Source organism: Ictalurus punctatus, chromosome 2 (assembly GCF_001660625.3).
Source record: "Ictalurus punctatus breed USDA103 chromosome 2, Coco_2.0, whole genome shotgun sequence".
In the NCBI taxonomy this organism is placed as follows: Eukaryota; Metazoa; Chordata; class Actinopteri; order Siluriformes; family Ictaluridae; genus Ictalurus; species Ictalurus punctatus.
The window spans coordinates 16935464-16950472 of NC_030417.2; the positions used below are offsets into that span (position 1 = coordinate 16935464).

The window sequence follows — 15009 nt, forward strand, 5'->3', positions numbered from 1 at the left end:
AAAGACAGGCATGGTAGGTTGATTGGCATGTCTAAAGTGTCCATAGTGTATGAACGGGTGTACGAATGTTTATGTGATTGTGCCCTGCAATTGACTGTCACCCCGTCCAGGGTGTACCTGCCTTGTGCCCAACGCTCCCCAGGATAGGCTCCAGGTTCCCTGCACCTGTAGGATAAGCAATATAGAAAATGGATGGGTGGATGGATGTGTATAGACACATTTATGCATTAAGAGAAAATGAAAATAAATAGTCACATACACTAATAATGTATATTGATTCAGATATGTAGGATTGCATAAAATTTACACTAAGATAAGGAGTGTCTCTATGCAAATGTCCTTCCCTGTTATATATTTAAGCAATGAAGACCGACATCTTTTACTTATTCTGCTTCAACACACACCATGATCTCTACATCCCTACTGCTGCTGCTGCTGGCAGCCGTACACTGTAAGTGTTTTTACATTTGACATAAATAAGGCTTTTGGGCACATTTTTCTTTTATGGCATTAAAATGTTCTTTTCTTTAACAGGTGTTCACTGTGTTGAGCTGATCCAGCCCGGATCCACACTATTAACCCCTGGTCAGTCAATGACTTTGACCTGCAAAGTGTCTGGATATTCATTAACTGATAGCAGCTACTGTACAGACTGGATACAACAACCTGCAGGAAAAGGTCTGGAATGGGATCGGACGTATATGTGGTAGCGGTAGCACATTATACAGTGAGAAACTGAAAAGCAGCTTTCAGGTTTCCAGAGACACGTCCAGCAGCACAGTAACATTAACAGGACAGAACATGCAGACTGAAGACACAGCTGTGTATTACTGTGCTCGTCAACCACAGTGAGACAGATCAACAATAAACCTGTACAAAAACACCTTATACAAAGGCCTATCAGTCCACAAGTGCAACAGTTATCCAAGTCTAACTAAAAAACATATAATCACACAAATGAAAACAAAGAGTTTAAAGTTATTTTCTTAGATGTTTATAATGTAGAATTTAAACCATATTTCTAACATAATAATGCTACTTCTTTAACAATGCTGCACATTATACAAACTATTATAATCACATCGCTTAGAAGAACTTGTTATACTGCAGTATCTTTACCTAACAATAACCACATCAACAAATTAGAATTTTTGTGATCATGTGTGAAAAAGTATGAGAGCGTTTTGTCATGACTTTTAAGAGATGTGGAATTTTTATATTATAATCTCAATATCCTCAAGCACATAATTATTACCATGAAAATTTAGCCTTTAATAGAGAGAGATAGTTTGTATATAATGTAACCTTAGTTTTGACAGGTATAGGTCAAAGGTCAAAAAGATACACATTCTCACTCTCTATATCTAGATCAAAGGTCATGATCATAAAAATATTTATAGTTATGTTAAATCGGGATCACATACATTCGTGACACAAACGTTACCATACATGGTACGGCCATGTGTATTCCAGACACCCACACACGTTGCACACATGGTCTTTCTAACACTCTGTGGTAGGTCATAAAATATATATATAGTTATGTTAAATCTGGATCACATACATTTCTGACACAAACATTACCATACCTGGTACGGCCATATGTATTCCACCCACAAACGTTGCACACACATGTTCTTTCTAACACTCTGAGGTAGGTCATAAAAATATATATAGTTATGTTAAATCGGGATCCCATCCATTCCTGACACAAATGTTACTATACATGGAATGGCCATGTGTATTACACACAGACATCCAAACAAAAATATGACACACAAAAACACACTATTTTCACATTATTTAAAAGGAATTTAAGTGTTATGTACTAAATTACCATAATTATGAACACAAGTTGTTAAGTTGACAACCATTTTTAAAATTACGTTTCTCCATTTAGATTGTCTGCAGTAGAATGCAGTCTTTTAAACCAGAAAAAATGACAGCCTTTAAGTTTTATAACAATAGTAAGTAAAATCCAGTGTGATTTACATTACAAATCTCATACGTAACATCTCTGCAGGATTTATAGACGTTAAAGCACTGAATGAAATTAGCAATATAGACAAAAAATAAACACTCCGTGTCTACTTCTTTTATCTCTCTCATAGAACTATCCACAGTCCAAAGGCTGTGGAGTTAGAAGGCTACGTGTGCGAATGACAAAAGATTTTAAAAAATAAAATAAAAAAATGTATCAATACATGAAATTAGATTACACAACGTAGTTGAGGATTACACGAATAAGCAGAAATGTAATCATGCTTATCTTTCCTATAGCACAAATGAAAAGCCCTCTCTAGATGAGCAGATTTGTCTAATTAAACTTTTTCCTTCTTATCCACTGCTACGGTAAACTAAACAGTAGATATTCAAATTACACTGCTAAATATGACTAGCATTAGCTATGTGTAGTAGTGCAAAATAGTCCATCAAATGTATTAGCAGGTGTAGCCTATACACGAGTCCACTATTGGTCATATCACTATTGAGAACATGCCCCAAATACATTGCTTTAGTAGAATTTAATTGCAAGTGAAATGATACTCACATTGTAATGTCCTTAGTATTTGTTCAGTCTACAGGTCCTCTAACATTCTGTTAAATGAATAAATGTAAATGTACTACAACGTAAATGTTGTTTTAAATCAATTGATGCAGAAATTACACACAATATTAAGTTGATGTAATTATCAACATTATTATGTCAACACAACTCATCAAAATAATGTGTACAACTTTAAATATTTAATTAATTCAATAAATTAGAATTTTTATCTTGCAACCACACATTAAATTTAAATTGTGTGGGTTTGTTTTGTATAGCTCCGCTGTTAGAAAATACATGATGGTTGAATGTGAACATAAATGAGCAGAATGTAAGCTTGTGAAATAAATGAAACTTTATTGATTGCACTTTTGAGAAAATGGCATGACTTTGAATAAAAATTTACTGAAATAAATACTCTAAAACATTGATATACCCAAAGAAATGTAAAAAAGAAAAAAAAAAAAAAAAAAAAAAGTTTTTGCATACCTTCTAAATAGGTCCCTTTAGGAGGTAAACGTTTTAAAGACGGTGTTTCATAAGAAACGCGTGCATGACATGCATTCTAAACCTAACCCTTTAGGATGTAAAATGTTTAAAGTGCTGCTTAAAAGAATCGAGAGTTTTGTTTAAACTAGAAGACACATTTTCCGGGCGATGTATTGTAGGCCTATACACACTGTCCTACGCATGTGTTTTCCTGGGGTGACAGTTCTGTAGATAGTGTAAATTTTACATTTATAAGCTATGGTGACAGTGTCTGAAGTGTGTGTGTATGTGGGTGTACGTGCGTGTGTTAGAGAGAGAGAGAGAGAGAGAGAGAGAGAGAGAGAGAGAGAGAGAGAGAGAGAGAGTCATGTGTTTCTTGGGGGTTTCCTGACCAGAATGATTACAGTGTGCTTATGTTAATGAATTAAGGGACGAGTCGTGTGTTTCAGGGTTTTACGATCCCTACCAATGTGTACATTTGTGGTTTAAGTGAATCTTTGTTTCTGAAATTACTTCTGTGGTAATTATCAGTTTGTGTAACTAATCTATCAGAAAATACTAGACCTGGTGACAATGTGGTAGATGTATTAGAATTGTGGACATGTTATGCATGTGTAGCTCCCTATGTGTATGATCTATGTGTAATCCTTCTGTCAAGAAATGAACAGACTGAGGTTTGTGAAATAATTGAACTATTTATTGGCTATGTTGTTGAGAAAAACATTGTGATGTGTAAAACATTTCTACAGTCCTTCAAGGCTGTATGATGTCTTTGTTTTCTTTTACTGAAAGAAAGGTCAAAACCATCGGTGTAATTCGTTGTGGAGACTGAAGTGAGAATATGTCTGAAGAAAATGAAAATATGTATTACATATCCTACCTTCTAACCAGGTTATTTTAAGGGTGAAAAAAACTTTTTTAAAGACGGTGTTTTAAAAGAGTCGTGCATTTTGTTTAAACTATAAACAAGATTTCAGAAAATGGTTCGCCAACGAGGATACTTACACAGAACTATCGCTAAATACATAAGCTTTTGTCTATGCTTTGACATCCCATGTCCCAGCAGTACATTTATGACCTCTGATGACCATGTGGGTGTGGGTTTGTGAGAGAGAGAGAGAGAGAGAGAGAGAGAGAGAGAGAGAGAGACAGGTGTTCTTTTGGGGGTTTTGCTGACCAGAATTCTTACAAATGTGTTTGTTAACGAATTAAAGGGAGTCGTGTGTCTCAGTGTTAAAATAATGGTTAAGATGTCGTAGTTAAAACACAGAAGAAGCTCTGCAACTATCTGTTACAATGTCTGCCCCGAGAAATACTAATACCCTTAGATGATTGCTGTGTATTCTCCAACAAGAGGACCTGTTGAAATGAGAGAGGACCTGACTTTTGCTCCAAAAAAAAAAACAAAAGGTTAGTTTGACATTTTATTAATGAAGGTAATGTAAAGACGTTGTTGTTTAACCCTGAGCAGGGCGTCAACAACTACAAAGATCGTGTCTTAAGTCCGAGGGTTTAGTTAGGAGGTAGAAAAACATTTAAATATGATGTTTTAAAAGAAACAAGTGTTTCATCCTTAAATGGTAAAAAAGAAAAATGGTTGTACTCCAATATAAATTAAAACAGAGAGACACCGAGTACATTTCTGTTCCACAGTCTATAAGGATCCCCAAACTTCATGTAGTGTGAAACATATATACACCCTCCGTGACTACGTTACTTAAGGTTTAAACATTTTAATATTGTGATGGCAGCAAGACAAAACAGTTGTGCATTTGGTATCTGGTGATTTTAGAATTAGGCCCCAAATGTCAAATATGTTTTGTGTATGGTTTCGTCAGGCAAAGATCACGATGGTATGGAAAGAGTATACAAGAGTAATTGGGGTGATCTAATGCTTAGGACTTGTACAGTACTTCAACTCGGGAACGTCCCAATATGGCATTCAGAGAGGCATTATCTAAAGGTACACGTATATATAATATAAATCAGATCACCAGTCTGTCTTTACCCACCCCTGATGTGGGGGTTCGGGGGAGATGGGAATAACAGTTCAGGCATATTTCCAACAGAACAGAATATTAGACATTTACTGTAAACTAGTGTAAAAAAAAAAAAAAAACTAGTGGTCCATATTTAATGCATTATAGTAGAAATGAAAGTACAGTCTTTGTTGATCAGTTACCAACTCATACTTTATAATAATTTGTTTAGGAGCATCTGAATCTGGCAAATAACTTTTATTGCATTTAGGCATACAATAAAAGTTAATAAAAAAATAGGAAGAAATGACTTGTGCACTACTGCTGCAGATATTAAGTCAAACCATTTTGTTCAAACTTCAGCATGACCCATAGAGAAGCAGAAACTTATGGCACCTTATGAATACCATGTGAAGGATTAAGTTGACTCATCCCTTACAGTTACAAAGACATGTCCTTGTGCAGGATCACCTTCACACCAGCATTGATCCCCTCTTATCCCATTTCAACGTATAAGAAAAGGCAAAAAGTAATATAAGATGTATAAGAATATATTTATAAAATATAACACATTATGAGGAAGAAACATAAAATATTATTTAACAAGGTCTGCCGTTCAGCCCTCTTAACTGTAAGAGCATTATCAGTATTGTACAGCAGTTGGGGAACAGTAGTTAGCTTTCAGATGTCAGATATAAAACAACTTTTTGAGTCACAGTGCCAAACTACTGGTATTATATTTGGATCCTTCTTTTTCAGCATGAAGGACTGGCATTTATTTAATAGACAGATGGTACAGCCATATACTTGGTGAGAGGATTTAGGAATTTCTTTGAGAAAGGTTCATTGTTTTTGTTTTTTTATCATAGCTTCAGTTTGTATACTTACTTTGGTTAGTGACTTAAACTGTTTTATTAGGTATTGACAGATTTCATTAATAGGGAACGATGATAGGTGAAGATTAAGTTGGTATGCGGGTACAAAATAAAACTGTCTATATGTATATTTGTCTGCTATGTATCTGTTTTAACACTGATGTAATGGCGATATAAAGAGAGAGATATCCATTGACTAATTCATAGAACCCCTTTCCACCTTTTCAAGTTCGTTATACATTTTTCTTTTCAAGCATCGTGTTCAGATATTGCATATCATCAGTCTGAAGGTTAAGGGTTACTTAGATTTTTGCTTCTTCAGCATCAAAAAAAGTCTAAACATTAATCTTATTATTAAACTCAGAAACAATATAACTGACTGGTTGTGATCATAATAAAAGGCAACGTGAAAGGTGACTTAATTCCCAGTGAGATTTCTCTATGTTCTATATGACCTTTCTACAGTATATGCCATTATGTCCTAGTTTCCAGCCATCATTACAGCACGGGAGAGGAAATCTCGTTTATCAGATGTGTGATGTACGTCTAGACAATCTGATAAACTACACATAACATTTATGTTGAGAAAATTCAACTTCAAAACAGTGCAATTTACTGCTTTTTATAAAGAAATACAATTAATATTATGCAGAACTGAGTTCAGCCTTTTGGTCCGGCCCTTCACAATATTTTCTGTTTCTCATTTGGCCCCATGGAAAAAAATAATTGCCCACCCCTGCAGTACAACAATGATCTTATATTAGCTGCCCAGTAGTAGTACATGAAGTTTGGAGTGCCATCCCTCCCTTCGCTCAAGGTCTCTGCAATATATGCCTTTTGATCTGTGGTGGCTTTTTGTTCCAGATAAAGGCTGATATCTGATTGTTCAGTTTTGAAAAGAAGGATTTTGTAAGAAACACTGAGAAACACTGAAAAACATAAAAATTTAGGCAGCACATTCATCTTTATAGTATTGATTCTGCCCCCCAGGGAGAGAGGCAGGGGATCCCACTGCTCAATATCTTGTTTCAGATTAGTTAACAGGGGCTGATAATTAGCAAGGTATAGCTCTTTATAACTATGCGTAACCCACACCCTGAGATACTTGAATTTTTTTAGACTAATTTTGAAAGGGAATGAGTCTAGGAGTACCTGGAGTGCCCTCTCCCCAACAGGAATCAGTTAACTTTTTTGAATATTGACCTTATAGCCCGATATTCTACCCAAAACCTCGAGTAGGGTCATTAGTTCAGGGAGACTTTCAAGGGGCTGTGAAATGAACAATAGCATGTCGTCCACGTACAAAGAAACGTTATGCTCTATCCCTGCACGCCGGATCCCCCTAATCTCAGCATTCTGTCTTAGCGCCACAGCAAGTGGCTCCATTGCAATGGCAAATAGCAGTGGTGATAGAGGACATCCCTGTCTTGTACCCCGCTGAAGCTCTGAGTAGGTGGACAAATTATTATTAGCGCGAACAGCAGTCCTCGGAGACGTATATAGAGGTTTGATCCATGATATGAACTTGGGACCAAACCCAAACCTCTCCATCGCGCTGAAAAGATAGCCCCACTCCACCAGGTCAAATGCCTTTTCAGCATCAAGTGAAAGCACCACTTCTGGGGTGCCAGGTGGGGAGGGGCTATAGAGGATATTGAAAAGGCGTCTGATGTTGAAAAAAAGAGTATCGATTCCTAATAAAACCTGTTTGGTCCAGTAATATAATGGATGGAAGAACTCCCTCCAAGTGACATGCCAGAGTTTTAGCAAGGATTTTAACATCGCTATTTAATAAAGAAATTGGCCGGTAAGAACTGCACTCAAGAGGGCTTTTGTCTTTCTTAAGGAGTAAGGAGATAACTGCTTCACGCATAGTAGATGGCTGGTCTCTCAAGGAGAACGACTCCTTGAAAACTGACAGTAACAAAGGGGAGAGTTGCCTTGAAAACTTTTTATAGAAATCATTTGGATAACCATCCGGTCCTGGGGACTTGCCGCTTTGTATAGAGCCAATCACCGATGCTATCTCCCCAACCAAGAGGTCCTCCTCTAACCCTGCGGCTTTCCCTGGATCTAAGGACGGAACATGCAGGGTCTTATAAAAGTCTTCCAATGCAGAAGGGTCTACAGATGGGCCGGAGCTGTATAGTGACATATAAAAAGCTAGAAAACTGGAGTTAATTTTCTTATCCTGTGCATTTTGAGCCCTGCTCATCATATATTTCAGAGATGGACAGATTAGCAGTCCTCTGTCTTAGTTGGTGGGCGAGAATCTGTCCAGCCTTCTCCCCATGCTCATAAAACCCGTATCGTGATTTGGTGTTTGATTAATATCCAAAACAAATAAGGTTCATACAGATGCAATAAAAGTAGTAAAAACATCATCCGACAGGAGCAGAGGATTGAGTCTCCAAGGGCGGTAATTGGATTGCGTATCCGGGATGCGCATTCTCATAGTCAAGGGGCAGTGATCTGAAATAATTATGGGTCCATAACCACATCTGTCTCTGAGGGGAAGCATTCTTTTGTCCAAAAAGAAATAGTCTATACGGGAATATGTATTATGAACAGAGGAGAAAAAGTAGTAACACCTGGAAGCAGGTTTGCGAAAACGCCATACGTCCACCACTCCGTATGACTCAAGGAAGAGCTAGATAGAATGTGCCACCCCCGACAGGGATGAGGATCTAGGTGAGCTATGATCCAACACGGGGTAATGCGATGACATATTCGGTAGGCATGAAAAAAAATTTGTGAAGAACATTGAATCGTCCCAGTTTGGTGCATAAACACTGGCCAAGATGACCGGAAAAGTATCAATTTGCCCTACGACAATAACATAGCGCCCAGCGGGGTCAGCTTTCACAGTCGTCATCGTAAATGGTGTATTTCTATCAATTAATATAGCTGCCCCCCCCTAGCCTTCGAATGAAAATTTGAATGAAATATCTGTCCTGACCACTCCCCTCCCAATCTAGCGTGGTCTGATGACCGTAGATGCATCTCCTGAAGAAATACAATATTTATATTCAGCCGTTTCAGATGTGTAAATACGTTCTTCCACTTCAAAGGATGATTAAGTGCCTTAACATTCCAGCTCACGAAATTAACCATACTGCCATCCGATCCTCTGGGAATACTTAAGTCAGTCATAATGGGAGAAGAGAGGGAAAAAAAAAAAAAAAAAAAAAAAAAAAAAAAAAAAGTTAGATACCTGAGCCCTGCAGGGAACCTAGAATGACCGCAGATGGGCCATAACACAGATGTCTGGCAAATTAAACACAATAAATGACAAAGTCTGGCACACCCTCCCCATAACCCCACCTCCCAGAGCACCAACAGGAACAGGGTGCTCACCATACCCACCCAAAACAAATCCGCACATTCAGTGCTTGTGTGGGGGAACTCTATAGAGCCTACTGCTCAAGCTCCCACCGAACCCCTGGTACGAAAAGTAAATTGAAAAAGTGCATCCTATCACAGTGTAGAAGCATACACCCTATCATAGCGTATATAACAGAAAATAAGACAACGGAGTTGACCATCTTCCTTGTTACAGTAGAAGTCTGATCAAACAGTTATCATCCAGTCAGAGTTCAGAGACGATGAATTAGCCGGGGCAATGTTACTCACTCAGCCCTCTACAGGAATGATATTCTTCTTGACGTAGCTCATGGCTTTGCTTGAGTCTATAAACTCCTTTTTCTCTCCGCCGAACGTAATACGGAGACAGGGTGGAAACACGATGCCATACCGAACCCCCTGCTGGTTACGGAGCAACTTCCTGACCTCATTGAAGGCCGCCCTGGCCTTAGCGACACTCGCAGTATAATCCGGAAAGATAGCAATCATCTCACTATTACGCCGGAGCGGAGCTCGAGAGCGCGCTTGACTCAGTACCTCAACGCAGTCCTGGTAGTAGTGGAGTTTGGCTATGATGGCGCGTGGTTTCCCACCCTTCCTCACAGGACCCAGGCTTCTATGAGAGCAGTCCACAAGCACATCCCTGTCCAGCTGTAGTATTTCTCTCAGTAGCTCCGAGACCGATGTTGTGAAGCTGGATCCATTCGCTGCTGCCACCCCCAGAATTCTGATGTTAGATCTCCTCAGTCTGCCCTCCATGTCCTCACACTTGTTTCGGAGTCCAGTCACCTCCACTGCTAGGTCCTTCACCATAGTCTGTAAGACTGCCACTTCGTCCGACCAGGTCGTTAGCCCACCTTCCACCTCTTTAATTGCGGCTTTCATCTGGTCGAATTCAGAGTGAATTGCGGCCGTATTGTTCTGTATTTCTGCTTTCACCGCTTGCAACTCGTTTTTAATAAAGTCGAACCCTTCAGCAAGTGCACTTTTCAGCTCAGTTTTTATCACCGCAGCAATGTCAGCCCTAAGTGAAAGTAGGATATCCGTCTTCAACGACTCAGTGTCTAACTCCTGGCTGTTCGACGGGGGCGGGGGCTCCGAGCCCGGAGAGGCAGCAGAACTCGCGGCCGAGGCGGTACTGGGCCTAGATTTGGTTGACTCAATGAATTTATACTTCCGCAAGTTTGCCGCCATCTTCACGCAAATATACGCACCATCAAATTAAGAAAACCTGTTAGGAACAGGGTTTGCTAGTATTTAACTATGAAAAAACACTTATTAACTTAAAAAAAACATAAGTTCGACGGGAGCTCAAACGAAACCCTATCTACTCCATTTCCTGCTCGACAGCGCCCCCCAAATGTATCAATTGTGTGAGAAGAAGTGCTCTCGGGTGTCTGGCAAGAATTAAAACAAAACAAAAATTTGTGTGTGTGTGTGAACTATTACATTTATGTTGAAATTGGTACCAAGTTATTGTTATGGTATTTTTATGGTTATGTTTACTACTGCTAAATTTGTTTAATAAAATATTTTGGTAATGGTAATAAAAAAAGTACATTTTGAGAATATTGCACTTTGTTGGAGTAATTTAATGCTCATGCATCCCACCTATGAGAAGACAGTACCAAAAGTGGCCAATTTGAGTTTAAGACCCCTGTTCTACATACACAGTGACATGTTAAAGCCTGTAGTCATTACAAGTGACTGTGCTGATGAAACGTGGAGAAACTCTATTCTAGTCTCTCTGGAGTCTAAAGAGTGATACATTATATAAAAGAGGTCTTAATGGCATAATAAGTACAATTTGGGGTAAACTATTTAGCGTACGCACACGCATACACTCTTAAAGATAGAAGGAGAACTGCATTTCTGAAAAGCTGATAAGCAAGAAATGAATAAATGGTGAGAGAAAAAGTAATGTAATCACTTCTTGATTTGCAAATAAATTGATTAGTAAAATACAGTTGTAATCAAAATTATTCAATCCCCATTGCAAGTCAGGTTTATTGTCAAAACTTACAGACTTTCACCTGTTTGCAATGAGCAAATCAAGCAAAAGCAATTGAAGTAGTTCAACAAAACAAATGCTTCAAATGGTTTCCCCAAATTCAACTGAAAATGCAACTTATTAAAATTGTCAAATAATTTCTCAACATGCAGTAGCATAAGAGGAACAACAAACTAGAGGACATGAAGTGATAAGAAAATAATCACCTTGGGTGCAGTAAAAGCCACATAATACCACCTCTTCATTGATTTTTATCAATGAAAAACTCCTTGTCTTCATTACATACTATGGTTATATTCTAGTATGTTGACTTAATATAATATTAAAACACCTGATAGTGCATAAGCTCAACCATTACCAACTGTCTTAAGATTTTTGTTTATTAAAACATAAAATCAAACAGAATCCATCAAATTTTCCCTAAGATAAGGAGTGTCTCTATGCAAATATCCTTCCCTGTTATATATTTAAGCAATGAAGACCAAGAGCTTTTACTTATTCTGCTTCAACACACACCATGATTTCTACATCCCTACTGCTGCTGCTGCTGGCAGCCGTACACTAAGTGTTTTTACATTTGACATATAATACAGTTTGGATTACTTAAAGCTTTTTTGCTTTTACAACATTAAAATAACTTCTTTTTTTTTTTTAACAGGTGTTCACTGTGTTGAGCTGATCCAGCCCGGATCCACAGTATTAACCCCTGGTCAATCAATGACTCTGACCTGTAAAGTGTCTGGATATTCATTAACTGATAACAACTACTGTACAGGCTGGATACGACAACATGCATGAAAAGCTCTGGAGTGGATAGGACATATATGTAGTAGCGGTGGCACTTACTACAGTGATAAACTGAAAAGCAGGTTTCAGGTTTCCAGAGATACGTCCAGCAGCACAGTAACATTAACAGGGCAGAGAATGCAGACTGAAGACACAGCTGTGTATTACTGCACTCGTTACCCACAGTGAGACAGATCAACAACATCCCTGTACAAAAACACCTCATACAAAGTCCTATTAGTCCACAAGTGCAACACTTACCTATCAAAGTCTAACTATAAAATATAATCAGACAAATCACAACAAAGTGTTTAAAGTCATTTTTAAATGTTTATAATGTAGATTTTAAACCATATTTCTAACATAATAATGCTACATCTCTAACATTGCTATGCATTTTACACACCATTATAATTACATAACTTACCAGAACTTGTTATATTGTAGTATTTTTTCCTAATAATGCTTCCTGTGAATGCTTTATCAAATTCATTTATTTACTACAATAACAATAAATGTGCAGCATATATTGTGTGAGATATCACCATGTGTTTTCCTCCATAGATGTGCATAGTGTTGAACTGACCCAGCCTGCTTCCATGACAGTCCAGCCAGACCGGAGTCTCTCCATCAACTGCAAGGTTTCATATTCAGCGACCATACAGCTTGGATCCGACAACCTGCAGGAAAAGCTTTGGAGTGGATTGGAAACATCTATAGCTGCAGTGCTGCACAAAAACATCACAATTCAGTTCTGTATTTAAATAATAGCTACATTTAACTGAGCAAATAATTCCCACATTATAAACATTTCAGCATAGACACCAAGATAATTATTTATTAATACAAAGATTTACTCAGATCATGCTTAATAAAAAATATTATCTCTTTTTAGCCATTTAAAATTAAATGCGTTTGAATGTCCAGCTAACATACCACTTGCTTTACATGTTTGAAAGCTTTTTGTTTATCACTTCATATATTTAATTCAAATGCTACTTAAAATAATTGGTAATAAATATTAATTGATGACTCAGACACACAAAAATATTTGTTGACTCAATACACAACACATAGAGGACTGCACTGATCATCATCACAACCTCTTTCACAGCGATGTTTATAGTTGTAATAATGTGAGTGATAAGAAATCCTTTGGGTGATGACATTAACTCTGGTTTGATTCATTGTTGATTATTGTCCTCCCAAAGTGTTTTATTCCTTACTGAATCTGTCACTGAGCTCCTCGGCTTCTGTGGAATTTTAAATAAAGCTCCAAGTGGTTATGTTATGTATTTCTATATATATCCATTTCTATGAATTTATAGTGTATGGTACATTTAGTGTTATAGGGTTTTCATTCAGCTTCATTTAATAAAACTGGTTCTTCTAGGAACACTTGATAGTGAAACATTCTGTTGTACACAGCAAAATACCCTAGTGTTTATATAAGTTCATTGGACACAAATGAACACTCTGGGTGTTAATTCAACACTAGGGACAGGGTTCTACACAGAACATTATAATCATGCACTCATCTATACACCGAGCAGCCTGTGATTGTGGATTTAATACATGCATAGTGGTCATGGACACTCCCTATTCAAATAGTCGGGTATAAACAGCATGTTCTTGGCTGCTCTAGTTTCCAGTGAGCTCTGTGATAGATAACACTCCCATACACTTTAAATCTGGATGAAGTAGAACTCAGACAAGGATGATTTTAGGATATTGTATTTTATTTCTTCTCATTTCATGTAAGTTTCAGACTTTTTCCTGTGATGATTACTAGGAAAATTAACCATTCTGATCCCCGATAAGCATTATAACATAACATTACCTAGTTGTACTCTTCTCTTCCAGATTCTTATGGACAGTCCCTGACCTCCTCTGCTTCTGTGGTGAAGAGACCTGGAGAGTCAGTCACTCTGTCCTGTACTGTCTCCGGATTCTCAATGAGCTACTACATGAGCTGGATCCATCAGAAACCAGGAAGAGGACTGGAGTGGATCGGACCCATTGCCGATGGCACTGGCACAACATTCACGCAGTCTCTGCAGGGCCAGTTCTCCATCACTAAAGACACCAGTAAAAAACATGCTGTACCTAGAAGTGAAGAGTCTGAAAGCTGAAGACACGGCTGTTTATTACTGTGCACGAGACTCACACTGACACAACAGACTCCAGAGCTGTACAAAAACTTACACAAGAACGTCCCCATGAGCTGTAAATATTCCCTCAGCAGGAAACTGAACCCAAGGTACATTTATTATAAACAACATCCATTCATTTTAGTGCTCAGATTTATTTCTCCTTTTGTCTTACTCCATTAACAGTCAAAATTCCTTTGTAAAATTCTCAGCTTTTTCTTTTTATCATCTCTGGCAGGTGCTTAAAGCTCGAGACAAACATGAAAGCAACATTAAGTAAACGCAAAGACACTGAATGATAAAACATTTAATTTTATTTCTTGATAAAAACATAACTCATAAAAAATCTTTTTGCTAATTTACTTGTTACTTGATATCTTCATATGCAACAGTGAAACTATTTTTGATTAAATGTAATTAATTTATTTGCTCATTTATTCCTTAAAGAATTTGTCCACACAGTTTTGCAAATGAAAATGTTTGAAGAAATGCTGTACTGTATAAAGTCTGCCGTAATTAACGTTAAATACATAACCCATACTGCATGCAAATCTCCTCAACCTCAGACAGATATAAATACACTGCAGTCTCTGTGTTTGGTCGAGTACAGCAGAGGAATCATGAGCTGGCCTCTTCTTCTTCTGATATCCTCTGTGCCCTGTGAGTAAACACATCTCTCCACACCTTACTCACCTTTTTATATGCTCCATATTTCAGTCTGAAGTGAGTTGAAGTGAAGTGTGTTTAATAGCTTCTGTGTGTTTTACCGCTCTCCTCTTCTCAGATGTACATGGCATCAGTCTGACCT

The 15009-nt window shown here is 37.8% G+C and overlaps 1 pseudogene; it reads left to right on the plus strand.

Moving 5' to 3' along the window:
* Nucleotides 1–405: 405 nt before the first annotated feature.
* LOC108277927 (Ig heavy chain V region PJ14-like) lies at nt 406–852 on the plus strand (annotated as a pseudogene).
* The last annotated feature ends 14157 nt before the right edge of the window (nt 853–15009 follow it).